The 13,310-nt window shown below is 38.4% G+C and overlaps 1 pseudogene; it reads left to right on the forward strand.

Moving 5' to 3' along the window:
- The first annotated feature begins 686 nt into the window (after positions 1-686).
- On the forward strand, positions 687-10,091 carry LOC104216422 (putative late blight resistance protein homolog R1C-3; annotated as a pseudogene).
- The last annotated feature ends 3,219 nt before the right edge of the window (positions 10,092-13,310 follow it).

Raw genomic sequence — 13,310 nt, forward strand, 5'->3', positions numbered from 1 at the left:
AATATCTCAGCCTCTGCATGATCAAGTTTAATATATTTCTGCTGAAATATTCTTCTAGTATGTAATAATACTAGATTAGCTGTCTCTCTGTTTTAATAATAGTATGCTAAGCCATGTTGCTCAAAAACTAATGCAACCACTGACTTTGAAGGCCAATGGGAATGGATACTAACCTGCCAATTAGCTGTCTGCTAATAATATGATAAATAATTCCTCCATTGAAATTTGGTAGCATTTAGATCCAATCCAATAATTATTCATTCACTACTGTGAGAAGGCCCTATAGACCGAAACTTTTCTTCCTTCCAACCTTTATGCTGATATTAATCTTCACTTGTCATTAATTACAAGTTTTCTCCTACTGCAAACTTTGGTCTTTATCCCATTTTCAATTCAATGAACCAAACAAAGAACTGGTACTAAATAATCCAGGAATTACTAATCGCAGCATTATAACCCCAGCACTATATTAGACACTGATAGTTTAGCTTTCTTCAAAAAATTTATATCTTAAAAACGGAGAAGTGAAATGAAGCAACATTTACGATAGGAGGTTTGTGAAATTTTCCATAACCATAATGGCAAGGAAGGTGTATAATCTTTCACATTAATTGTAGCAATTGAAAGTGAAATGTTATTCTTAATGAAACTAATATTTCAAGAGTTTGGTGAACTTTCAGGAATTATCTAAGGAAGATGGCTCATAATGAAATTGAGGATATGTTAGATCACCTAAGAAGGATCAAGATTGGAGGTGATCTGAATAGCGTCAAGATTGATGAAATTGAGACACTTGAATTGGAGCTACGATTTTTGAGAACCTTTATAAAGTACTATCCTTTTCTTTTGCCTGATTCCTTAGCCAAAATCATAAAGAAGGCCCAATTGATTGTGGAAATGCTTAACTCAGTTTTTGGTGGAATTCCAGACGAATGCAAAACTAACCTTAATGTGGAAAGGCTAGTATCACATTTGTTGGAATTCATTGGAGGTAATGCCAGTTCAAACTACAATTATGAATTGAATGATCCCTATCTATCAGAATATATGGATTGCCTCATCAAGAATCTAAATGATATACTGATGTCGCTGGAATTGAATGAGTCTCAATCTTTTTTGACGGATGTTCGGATAAATCAATGTTTAAAGCAAGTGAAAATCGTTCAAAAGAAAATGAGATTTTTGAGGTACTTATATGCCACGGAGATAAATAGTTACATCGACCATGAGAAGCTGGAAGGTCTGAAGACTCGAATTCAGTTCCTGGCTGACAATGTGGCACAGTTCTGCCTTGCTCTTTGGCTTGATAAGGTTGAAGATGATGCAGATTCAAATGATGTTAGAGATGATGCAGAATCAAATGATGTTAGAGATGATGCAGATTCAAATGACGTTAGAGATGATGCAGAATCAAATGACATTAAAGATAATGCAGATTTAGATGACTATACATAAGATACATATTCATATGACGATGAAGATAATGCCGATTCAGATGAGGATGATAATAATTTCGTGAGTAAACCTCCATATCTATTATGTCTGATTGTGCTAGTGGAGATGGAAATGAAGAAGACTTTTCTTGGTGAAATAAGGGCTTCAAAGTTTTGTCAATCAAGAACTTTCAAAAAGCAGAAATTCCCTAAAGATTTTTCACAGCAGCTCCACAGTCTGCTGGTGTGTCTCAAGTGCAAGAAGCTTAAGAACTTTTCTGATACTATCTCTGTTCGAAATATTAATGTGGCAATAGAGTTCTTGTTGGTCTTTCTTGCTGATGTGCCAAATCATGTCATTAATGGTAAGAGGTTGAATGAGGTCTTAGAAGAGGTTGGAGCTCTTGTGGGCGATGTTCTATGTGTAATTCATAGCTCTATTATCAAAGATGATACTAGCAAGATAAACCTTTGCTCGATACACATATTGGAGAAAACTGAAAATCTAAAGGCACAACTGGAGAGGTACTACAAATCCTTAAAATTCACTCCATCTCAGTTTCCCACAGTTGGTGGATTGAGCTTTCTGGATTCTCTATTAAGGAAATTGAATGAGATGATGAAATCTGAATTAGGTTTAGATTTCATGATGAAGCCTCATATTGTTATTTTAGGGAAAGAGCTCTCATGTCTAACATCTGTTTTCAGAGATGTTGCAAAAGTGCAGCATGAACATGAAATTCTTAAAGATCTTCAGAGGCGTACTATCAATTTGGCATACGAATCTGAAGTTGCCATTGACTCTATTCTTGCACAGTGTAATGCTCTTTGGTATCTTTTTTCCTCACTTCCTACAATCTTAAAAGAGATCAAACATAATAGTGCGGAGATGACCAGGATGTGGTCGGAGAACCTTGCTCTTAAGCCCTGCTCTATGGTAGAGCCATCTAAACATCCACCTACTAAACATAGCAATCTTATGAATGATGAGGAGATAGTTGGTTTTGAGAAAGATACGGAAAGAATAATTCGGTATCTGACACAAGGGACAAATGAGCTAGATGTCATCCCAATTGTTGGGATGGGGGGACCGGGTAAAACAACTTGTGCTAGAAAGTTGTACAATAATGACAACATTGTTTATCATTTGATGTTCGAGCATGGTGCGTCATTTCCCAAACATATAGCCGGAGAGAGCTATTACAAGAGTTTTTCAATCAAGTTACCAGTTCCAGGGACAAGGTAGATGAGGTTGGCGAACTAGCTGACAAGCTGAGGAAAAGCTTAACAGGAAAGAGATATCTCATTGTCTTGGATGATATGTGGGATTTTATGGCATGGGATGACTTAAGACTTTGTTTCCCTGTTGTAAATGGAAGCAGAATTGTAGTAACAACTCGTCTTGAGAAAGTGGGTGAACATGTCAAGTGTCATACTGATCTTTATTTCCTTCCATTCCTCATGCCCGAAAAAAGTAAGGAATTGTTGCAGAAAAAAGTATTTCAAAACGAAGCTTGCCCACCTGAACTACACGATGTGAGTCTAGATGTTGCAAGATGATGCAAAGGGTTGCCCCTAGTGGTTGTCTTGGTAGCTGGAATAATCAAAAAAAAGAAAATGGAAAGATCTTGGTGGCATGAGGTTAAAAAAGCTCTATTTTCCAATCTTGACCGTGAGTCTGAAGACTATAGTCGGGCAACTATTCAGTTAAGTTATGATAACTTACCCGACTATTTAAGACCTTGCCTTCTCTACATGGGGATGTTTCCAGAGGACAAAAAGGATCCTTGTGTCTAAATTGATAAATTTATGGATAGCGGAAGGCGTCGTGCAGAACATTGAATCTGGGAGATTAATAGAAGAGACAGCTGAAGGTTACTTGATGGATCTCATTAGCAGTAACGTGATAATGGTTTCAAGGAGAAGATATAACGGTAAAGTCAAATATTGTCAGGTTCATGATGTAGTGCTTCACTTTTGCTTGGAGAGGAGTAGAGAAGAAAAGTTTATGTTGGTAGTGAGGGGGAACATTCAACCTTCTGATTTAAAGGAAAGTCGAGTTAGCTTTGTTGCGGAAGCCAAATGTATATAGTGTGAATAAGTCACAACTACTATAGCAAAAATATGACAGCCACCAAATAATAAATAAGACAATAAAGCAACAATAAAGGGAACACCAGAATTTACGAGGTTCGGCTAATTTTGCCTACTCCTCGGACACAACCAATATTTTATTTCACTCCAAAAATACAAGTGAAATAATACTAAAGAGAGAAGATACAAATGCCTTAAACAGATGAGAAGGCAAATGAGAGGTGTGTTTCAATCCTAAACATTAGGCCTTCTTTTATAGGGGAAAAATCCCCCCCAAACTTAACTCCCAACCAATGTGGGACTTTGGCATTTTGCCAAACTTCAACAAATCTCCACCTTGGCAAAATTCCACATTTTCAATTCTCTCTCAATAACAAATTTTGGTTGTGTCTTCATCTTCAATCTTTAGTGTTCAACAATGTTGATCAAATCCAAACAATGTTGAAACTTGACCGCAGTCACCACTTTTGTCAGCATATCAGCAGGATTCTCTGTAGTATGAATTTTCTTCATCGTGACTCCACCTTCTTCTATGATTTCTCGTACAAAATGATACCGAACATCAATGTGCTTCGTCCTTGCATGATAAACTTGGTTCTTCGCTAATTGAATAGCACTTTGACTATCACAAAAAATTGTGATACCTTTTTGTTCAACACCAAGCTCCTTTAGCAATCCTTGAAGCCAAATTGCCTCCTTCACAGCCTCTGTAATAGCCATATACTCTGCCTCTGTTGTAGACAAAGCAACTGTTGACTGCAAAGTAGACTTCCAACTAACTGGTGCCTTTGCAAAAGTAAACACATAACCAGTAGTTGATCGTCGTTTGTCCAGATCACCCGCAAAATCTGAGTCACAATATCCAATTACAGACTGATTATCTTCCTGCTCAAAAACTAACCCGACATCTACAGTATTATGAATATACCGTAGAATCCACTTCACAGCTTGCCAATGCTCTTTTCCTGGATTATGCATATATCTGCTAATAACTCCAACAGCTTGTGAAATGTCAGGTCTCGTACAGACCATTGCATACATCAAGCTACCAACAACATTTGCGTTTGGTACCTTTGACATATACTCTCGTTCAACTTCATCCTTTGGCAACATAGTAGTACTCAACTTAAAATGGGGAGCAAGTGGAGTACTAACTGGCTTAGTCTTGTCATCTATGCCAAAACGTTGAAGTACTCTCTTCAAATATTCCTTTTGAGATAAACAGAGTTTCTTTGAACGTCTATCTCTTATTATCTCCATGCCAAGAATTTTCTTTGCCTCACCTAGATCCTTCATCTCGAACTCCTTCTTCAGTTGAATCTTCAACTTATCAATTTCTTCTGAATTCTTGGAAGCTATCAACATATCATCAACATATAGGAGAAGATATACAAAGGAACCATCTTTAAGCTTGCGCAAATACACACAATGATCGTATTTGCTTCTCTTGTACCCTTGCCGCAACATAAACTCGTCAAATCGCTTGTACCATTGTCTAGAAGATTGTTTCAATCCGTACAATGATTTTTCAAGTTTGCACACCATATTTTCTTTTCCAGCAACTTTGAATCCTTCTGGCTGAGTCATGTAGATTTCCTCCTCCAAGTTTCCATGTAAAAACGCAGTTTTTACATCCATCTGAACTAGTTCCAAATCCAATTGTGCTACCAAAGCCAACATAATTCTAATGGAGGAATGTTTTACAACTGGAGAAAACACTTCATTGTAATCAATTCCCTCCTTTTGAGCATATCCTTTGGCCACCAATCTTGCTTTGTAGCGAACATTTACTTGGTTAGGAAATCCTTCTTTCTTTGCAAATACCCATTTGCACCCAATTGCTTTCTTTCCCTTCGGGAGATTGGCCAATCTCCATGTATGATTCTGATGAAGGGACTGTATTTCATCATTCATGGCAATCCTCCACTTATCTTCTTCTGAACTTTGGACAGCGTCTTTATAAGTAGTAGGAACATCATCAGCTACAATTGAGGTTGCACAAGCAACCGTCTCTATGAGACGAACAGGTTTCGTTATTGTTCTTTTTGGCCTGCTGGTTGCTATTGATTCAAGTTGTTGTTGAGGTTCCTGAGTTGGAATCTCCTCTACTGGCTCTCCTTCCAGAGGATAATCTTCATTTGTTTCCTCATCTGCTTCTTGTGTAGGAAAAATAAATTTTCCCTCAAACTCCACCTGCTTAGAAGCACCTTTATTTTGTTTGGTATCTTCTGTTACCTTATTTACCATAGCAGATTCATCAAAGGTAACATCCCTGCTGAATATTACTTTCTTTGTCATAGGACACCATAAGCGATATCCTTTGACTCCAGAAGTAATTCCCATAAAAATAGCCTTCTTTGCCCTTGGATCCAATTTTGACTCTGTCACATGATAATATGCAGTTGAGCCAAACACGTGCAAAGAGTCATAATCTACAGCAGGCTTTCCATACCATTTTTCAAATGGTGTCTTGCCATCAATAGCAGTAGATGGTAAGCGATTAATGAGGTGGCATGCATATGTAACTGCCTCAGCCCAAAATTCTTTGCCCAAGCCAGCATTGGACAACATACACCGTACCTTCTCCAGCAAGGTCCGGTTCATACGTTCTGCCACTCCATTCTGTTGTGGTGTATGTCTAACAGTGAAGTGTCGGACGATGCCATCATTTTCACAAGACCTTATTGAAATGATCATTTTTGTATTCACCTCCATTGTCTGTGCGAATACACTTGATCCTCTTGCCTGTTTGATTCTCCACCATCGTCTTCCATTTGAGAAAAATTCCCAACACTTCATCTTTGCTCTTCATTGTATACACCCATACTCTTCGGGAAAAATCATCAACAAAGGTTACAAAATAGTGCTTCCCACCCAATGAAGGTGTTTTGGAAGGACCCCAAACATCAGAGTGTACATAATCCAAAATGCCTTTAGTATTATGGATCGTTGTACCAAATTTAACCCTTGTCTGTTTCCCTTTAACACAATGCTCACAAAACTCCAAGTTGCAAGCCTTGACTCCTTTTAACAATCCTTGATCTGATAGAGTTTTCAAGGATTTTCCTCCAGCATGTCCCAAGCGCATGTGCCATAGCTTGGTTGCTTCTGCCTCTTTGTCGTCACTGGATGTCACTGTCGCTGTCCCAATAACTGTACTGCCACGATAGCGGTACATATTATTATTCTTCCGATTAGCCTTCATTACCACTAGTGCACCGGAGCATACTCTCATCACTCCATTTTCTGCAATGATTTTGAACCCTTTTGATTCAAGGGCTCCCACAGAGATGAGATTCTTCTTCAAATCTGGTACAAATCGAACATCTGTTAATGTTCTGATCATTCCATCATGGTTCCTTAATCGTATTGAACCAATGCCATATGAGGTAAGAGGGCTGTTATCCGCTGTGTGGATGACTCCATATTCTCCTTCTTGAAATTCCACAAACCAGTCCCTGTTGGGACACATATGATGGCTACAAGCCGAGTCCATCAACCATATGTCTGATGATGTTAATGACTCTGTTGTAACTAATGAGAAGTCTGAATCATCACAATCAGCTACATTTGAATCCATAATGGCCTTTCCATTGTTATGTTTGGCCTTATTCTTCAACTTCGGACAGTCTTTCTTCCAGTGCCCTTTTTCTCGACAAAAGGCACATTCATCTTTGCTGGGTCTGGATCTTGACTTGGATCTTCCCTTCTTTGTCCTCGTTTGATTTTGAGGACGACCCCTCACAAATAGTGCTTCTCCTTCTCCGCCCTTCTGTTTTTCTCGCTTTCTTTGTTCATAGCTGTACAAAGCCGAACAAACTTCTCTGAGAGAAACTTCGTCATTTCCATGGAGTCCGGACCCGTCAAATATTTCTACCGTAAATTTCGCATTTGACACAATTCTTGTCATAAGCGAAGATGCCAATGATGACGTGTTGTTGACACTTGATGTAGATTCTTCTTGTTTATTGTCTCCCATATTTGACACAAATATTATTTAATAGCTGACGACACAAATCAAGATTATTTCCTTTCTGATGTAGAAGATCAGACTAAGCTGCAACCACAGAGCATACTCAGACAGAACCTTGACTCAGTTACCAAGATAAATCTTTTCTGATGTGGAAGATCAGACTATGCTGCAACCACAGAGCATACTTAGACAGTACCTTGGCTCTGATACCAATTGTTGCGGAAGCCAAATGTATATAGTGTGAATAAGTCACAACTACTATACCAAAAATTATGACAGCCACCAAATAATAAATAAGACAATAAAGCAACAATAAAGGGAACACCAGAATTTACGAGGTTCGGCTAATTTTGCCTACTCCTCGGACACAACCAATATTTTATTTCACTCCAAAAATACAAGTGAAATAATACTAAAGAGAGAAGATACAAATGCCTTAAACAGATAAGAAGACAAATGAGAGGTGTGTCTAAATCCTAAACATTAGGCCTTCTTTTATAGGGAAAATTTCCCAACCAAATGGCTAACCCACCGATGTGGGACTTTGCCAAATTCAACAAGCTTCAGTTTCAGTAATGAGCTTTCCAAGTTTGCATCCAAAATGCGGAAGCCTTTCCACCAACACTTGAGGTCACTGATAACCACCAATGGAGGAGAATCTTTATATTGGAATCCCTTCAGTCAGGTTATTAATTTGATGAGGCTTCTTAAGGTCTTGGATTTGAGTTCCCATAAATTGGGTCATTTGTCATTAGCTACGTTCGAAACAATAATTCACCTCAAATACGTCGCAATTTTCACAGATAAATTCGATTTTCATGGAAAATCATATCTGCCCCATCTCGAAACATTAATTCTCAAGTGTTTAAGGCGTACGCAGTTATCAGCGAATTTTTGGAAAATGAAAAAATTAAGGCATGTAGACTTTATTAAAACTGGTTTTTATTGGGAAAATCAGATCTTTGAAGAATCCTCTATGTTGGAGAATTTGAGGATATTAAGGGGAGTTGAATTTAGACTCGGTACTGATTGCTTGAATCTTCTAGTACAGAGGTGTCCTAATCTTCAAGAACATGAAATCTTTTTTTTTGTGTGAATATGGGCGAAATATTGATGAAGAAAAGATTTGTCTCAAATTGGAGAGTCTCGCCCAGCTTCAATCAGTTCGCCTCTTCTATCCCTTGTCCGTTGTTGTACACTTGCCTTCAAATATAAAGAAATTGGTATTATGCGTGGCTTCAATGGAAAGCACGATTTTTTGCATTGCAGGACTACCAAGTCTAGAGTATCTCCAATTAAGGAATCTGGATTTTATTGAATCTGAAGAGTGGTGCCTTGGAGATATCACGTTCCATAAACTTAAGTTCTTGAAACTGAGCTACTTCAATATCTCAAGGTGGGAAGCCTCAGAGGAATCATTTCCCCAGCTTGAGACACTTGTTATAAAAGTGTGTTATTATCTCGAGGAGATCCCCCTTAGCTTTGCAGATATTCCAACGCTGAAACAGATTAAGTTGATGGGTGCACCAATAATGAATCTCTGCTGGCTTCGGCTTTGAGAATTAAGAATGAAGTTAAAGAGAATGAAGGATGCGACCGTATTGACCTCATTGAAGCTACGGTGATGTATTAGAATAAACTGATGTAAGTAGAAACAAACTCCAATGTGATGTTTTAGTGTCTTAACGTGCATCTAATGTGCAAACAATATGTTCAATACAGGACAATGGTTGTTGCTGTGAGTCAAGCATGTGCTTGTCACAATAACATGGTATAGTTTTCAGTTTTTTTCTTTTTCCCTCCCCCCTTATATTAGATGTTTGCTTTCTCTTAATTTCGATCTCAAATTAACAAGGATGTGTTGAATTTGACAATAGCTTAGGCAACTGCAGCAAAAGCACAGACAGAGTGGACGAAGTTCTTTCGTAGCTAATTGTTGTAGTCATGCTGGGGTCTATTATGCAGCTAGCGGAAACCCCAATCTCCTTATACTGTAACATTACTACTGATTATTGCTAAGTCTGTTTTGATTGATTAATTGAGACGCATACCCTATGTTTCTAATGATTGAAGAACAATATCACATGGTCTTCCACTTTGATTTCTTTTTTGCTTTTGTAGTTTGGTGGTTGTTTCCCTTTTAATTTCTATAATCCCTTCATATTACACCTTCTATGAGGATGTGAGGTATCCAGCCTATACAAAAAATTGGAAGCCTAAGACTAAGCCTACCAAGGTGAATTAAAATATGATACTTCCTGTTCAAAAGCTGATTTGTTCAGTATATTCAAAGGTTTTAAACATGGCGTCTTGAACTTGGAGAGCCTCAAACCATTCATTTCAAAGACTTAAGTACCTTGTTCTAATATCATATGATAAGCTTGAGGCTGTGCCATTTGAGTAGCCTTCAAGAAATGACGCTGGAGAACACAAAGAAGGCGAATAAATCTGCAAAAGCTATACAAGGAAGGAAGATAAAGATGCAAGAAGAAGTTGCAGAAAGAAAATCTGGAACAGATGGTCAAGCTCCAGAGAGTTTCAAAGGTCCGTCAACTGATTATATTTCCACCCGAATCAAGTGTAAAGAATAGCAGAAGAAGAGTATTATTTAGAGACCTTTTGCTAGCCCAAGATCGTTAACTAAGATTGGATGATTCAACTAAAGAAGAGGAAGCTTGAAAAGAGAAGAGAGATTTTTGAAAGGAGAACTTTGTTATTGAAGAAGACTTTCTTGATTTTTGGCTTACTTACAAATGAACAAGACACCCCCTATTTATACTAGTCTAGAGATGATTCTAGATACAAAAATAATCTAGACAATTCTGTCACATTCTACTAATATCTTCCTTAAAATATCCAAGACTCTAGAATATCTAGATTTTTCTTAACTTCCCATTCTAGAACATCTAGATATGTCTACTAGATAAATATGAAGAATACTACAATAGGACATTCTAGAGAATTCTATGTTTCTCCAAAAAATCAGCTTTACTTTATTTTTCTCACACTCCCCCTTAAAGTGATTTTTTGGAAGCTACCCCACACTTGTCGCGGAAGAACTCAACCAATGCTTTAGGACATGTCTTGGTGAAGGTCTCAACACTATTTTTCTGGCTCCTCTTGCTTCCCCCAAGACTGAAGGTTCTTTAATAGGTCTTTCAAAGAAACATGAATATGTACTGACAAAATTTTCATCTCTGAAGCGAGCTGGTTTGATGATAGTTCTTTTGGCCTTCCCGAACCACTTGAATCATCTTCTTGTTGAGTTTCATGTTGTTTAGGTCCAGGACTCCCCCTTTCTCTTAACTCCTCGGCAGTTGTATTATCTAGAGAAGCACTTGCAATGGGCAAGCTTGAATCTCCATTATTTAAGATTTTTGAACTCGCTCCATCAAATGCAGCTCCATAATATAAAGACACTTCGTCGAATATGACATCCCTTGAGATAACAAAGAGATGAGTTTTAGGATCCATGCACTTCCATCCCTTTTTCCTTTCATCATATCCGACAAAGATGCACTTCCTTGCCTTGGCATCTAACTTGCTCCTTTGAGAATCCGGAATGTGAACATAACAAATAGAGCCAAAAACCCTGAGGTGTTTCACGCTAGGCTTTTCTCCAAACATTAATTCATAGGGAGACTTCATATTATTTGGAGAAAGCGGCATCCTGTTAATCACGTACGCTGCACATTTCATACATTCAGCCCACAAGGCTCTAGGTAAATTCTTGGCATGAAGCCAACTCTTACATGTCTCAGTTAAGTGTCGGATCTTCCTTTCAGCCACTCCATTTTGTTGTGGCGTATCAGCGCATGTCAGCTCTCTTTTAATGCCATGCTGACGACAAAAGGAAAGAAACTCATCTGATGTAAACTCACCGCCATTATCAGTTCGCAGCTGCCTTATTTTGGAATCGAGTTCACCTTCAACTGTTTCTTTGAACTCCACAAACTTACTGAAAACTTCTGACTTGTGCTTCACAAAATAAACCCAAGTGAATCTAGTAAAATCATCAATGAAAATTAGCATATAAGAGTAGCCTGAAAATGAAGGAGTTCTCATTGGCCCCATCAAGTCACTGTGAATAAGTTCTAGTGGGGCATTGCACCTTGACAACGATCTGTCAAATGGAAGACGATGTGCCTTTCCATATTGACATCCTTCACAAACCTCTCCTCCATCAAAATTTCTTAAGTTAGCAAACCTTTTACTAGATTCAACTTTACCATGGCTTTTAATTTATCCATGCTTATGTCCAAGTCTAGCATGCCACATATGTGTATTATCATTGCTACTCATTTTCTCAATATATGAATTAGAGGCAGATAAGACATATAAATCGTTAACTCTGGTGTGTATGGATAGCAAATGTTGGTAAGTGCAACAGTTCTGAGAGTTGTATTCCTAAAAGATGTTTGTCTCGTGAGTGTATAGATGTTTTGTGATTTCGCAAACCGAGTGCCTGCATCCAAAGAAAAATAGTGAGTTTTGCAAAGGGGGAGGTTAGTTCGTATCCCCGCTGTCTCTGCTTGATCTTCTCGGCTTTGATCTGGTGATATTGTATGTATCATTAGGGTAGCATTTCTAAACAAGGCAGTTTCAGTAATAAATATGTATGATTTTGTGAAAAATATGACATAAGTATATAATTAAGAATAACTTTTAGATGAACCGATGACTGTGACGTGGTTCAGGACATTGCAACCTTTCTTTCTACGGGATTTTGAGGGGTCCTCCTCAAAATTCTGCTCCAGTTTAATGGGTTGATACTTCTAGTTGTTTCTTGCGATGATCGACTGAAATTACTTCAGAATTTTGAGGGTCCTCCTCAAAATTCTGCCCTAGTTTCCAATCGCGGGAGGAAATTAAATTTTATTAAATTGTGACCGAACCCATAGGGCTGCCTACATATCCCCTCTTAAACGGGAATCAGGTCAGGCGTAGTTCAAATTACATCATATAAGGAAAGCATAAAGATTACACATAGTAACGCTTGACTGCATCTGAATTGATCGGTTTTGGCCAGACTTCTCCGTCCATTTCTGCAAGTGTGAGGGCTCCTCCTGTCAGAACCTGGTGAACCATGTATGGACCCTACCAGTTGGGAGAGAATTTTCCTTTGGCTCCATCTTGATGCGAAAAAATTTTCTTTAACACTAGCTGCCCCGGTGTGAACTGTCTCGGCTTGACTCTTTTGTTGAAGGCTTTGGACATTCTATTCTGATAGAGTTGACCATGGCAAATTGCATTCATTCCCTTTCCATCTATAAGGTCTAGTTGCTCATAACGACTTTTCACCCACTCTGCGTCGTCGAGCTCAGCTTCCTGTATGAACCTTAGGGAGGGAATTTCTACCTCAGCGGGAATGACTGCCTCTGTACCATAAACCAACATATAGGGGGTTGCCCTAATTGATGTGCGGACTGTGGTGCGATACTCCAATAAAGCAAATGATAACTTTTATCATTTGGAGGTACCTTTATCATGTCTGCATGTATCTGACAGCGGTGGCATTTCCGTACATACTAGATGCAGTCTATTTCTATAGTCATCCAAAAGTAACCTGCCCGGAGTATCTTCTTTGCTAAGATAAAACCATTCATATGTGGACCACAGGTCCCGGCGTGGATTTCCTCTAGTAATCTGGATGCTTCTTTTGCGTCGACACACCTTAGTAACCCCAAATCCGGAGTCCTTCTATACAGGATTCCTCCGCTGTGAAAGAAATTATTGGACAACCTCTGAAGCATGTGTTTCTGGGTAGGATTTGCAATATGGGCACAATAAGCTTGCTGATCATAAATCTT

The sequence above is a fragment of the Nicotiana sylvestris genome, chromosome 1 (genome assembly GCF_000393655.2).
Source record: "Nicotiana sylvestris chromosome 1, ASM39365v2, whole genome shotgun sequence".
In the NCBI taxonomy this organism is placed as follows: Eukaryota; Viridiplantae; Streptophyta; class Magnoliopsida; order Solanales; family Solanaceae; genus Nicotiana; species Nicotiana sylvestris.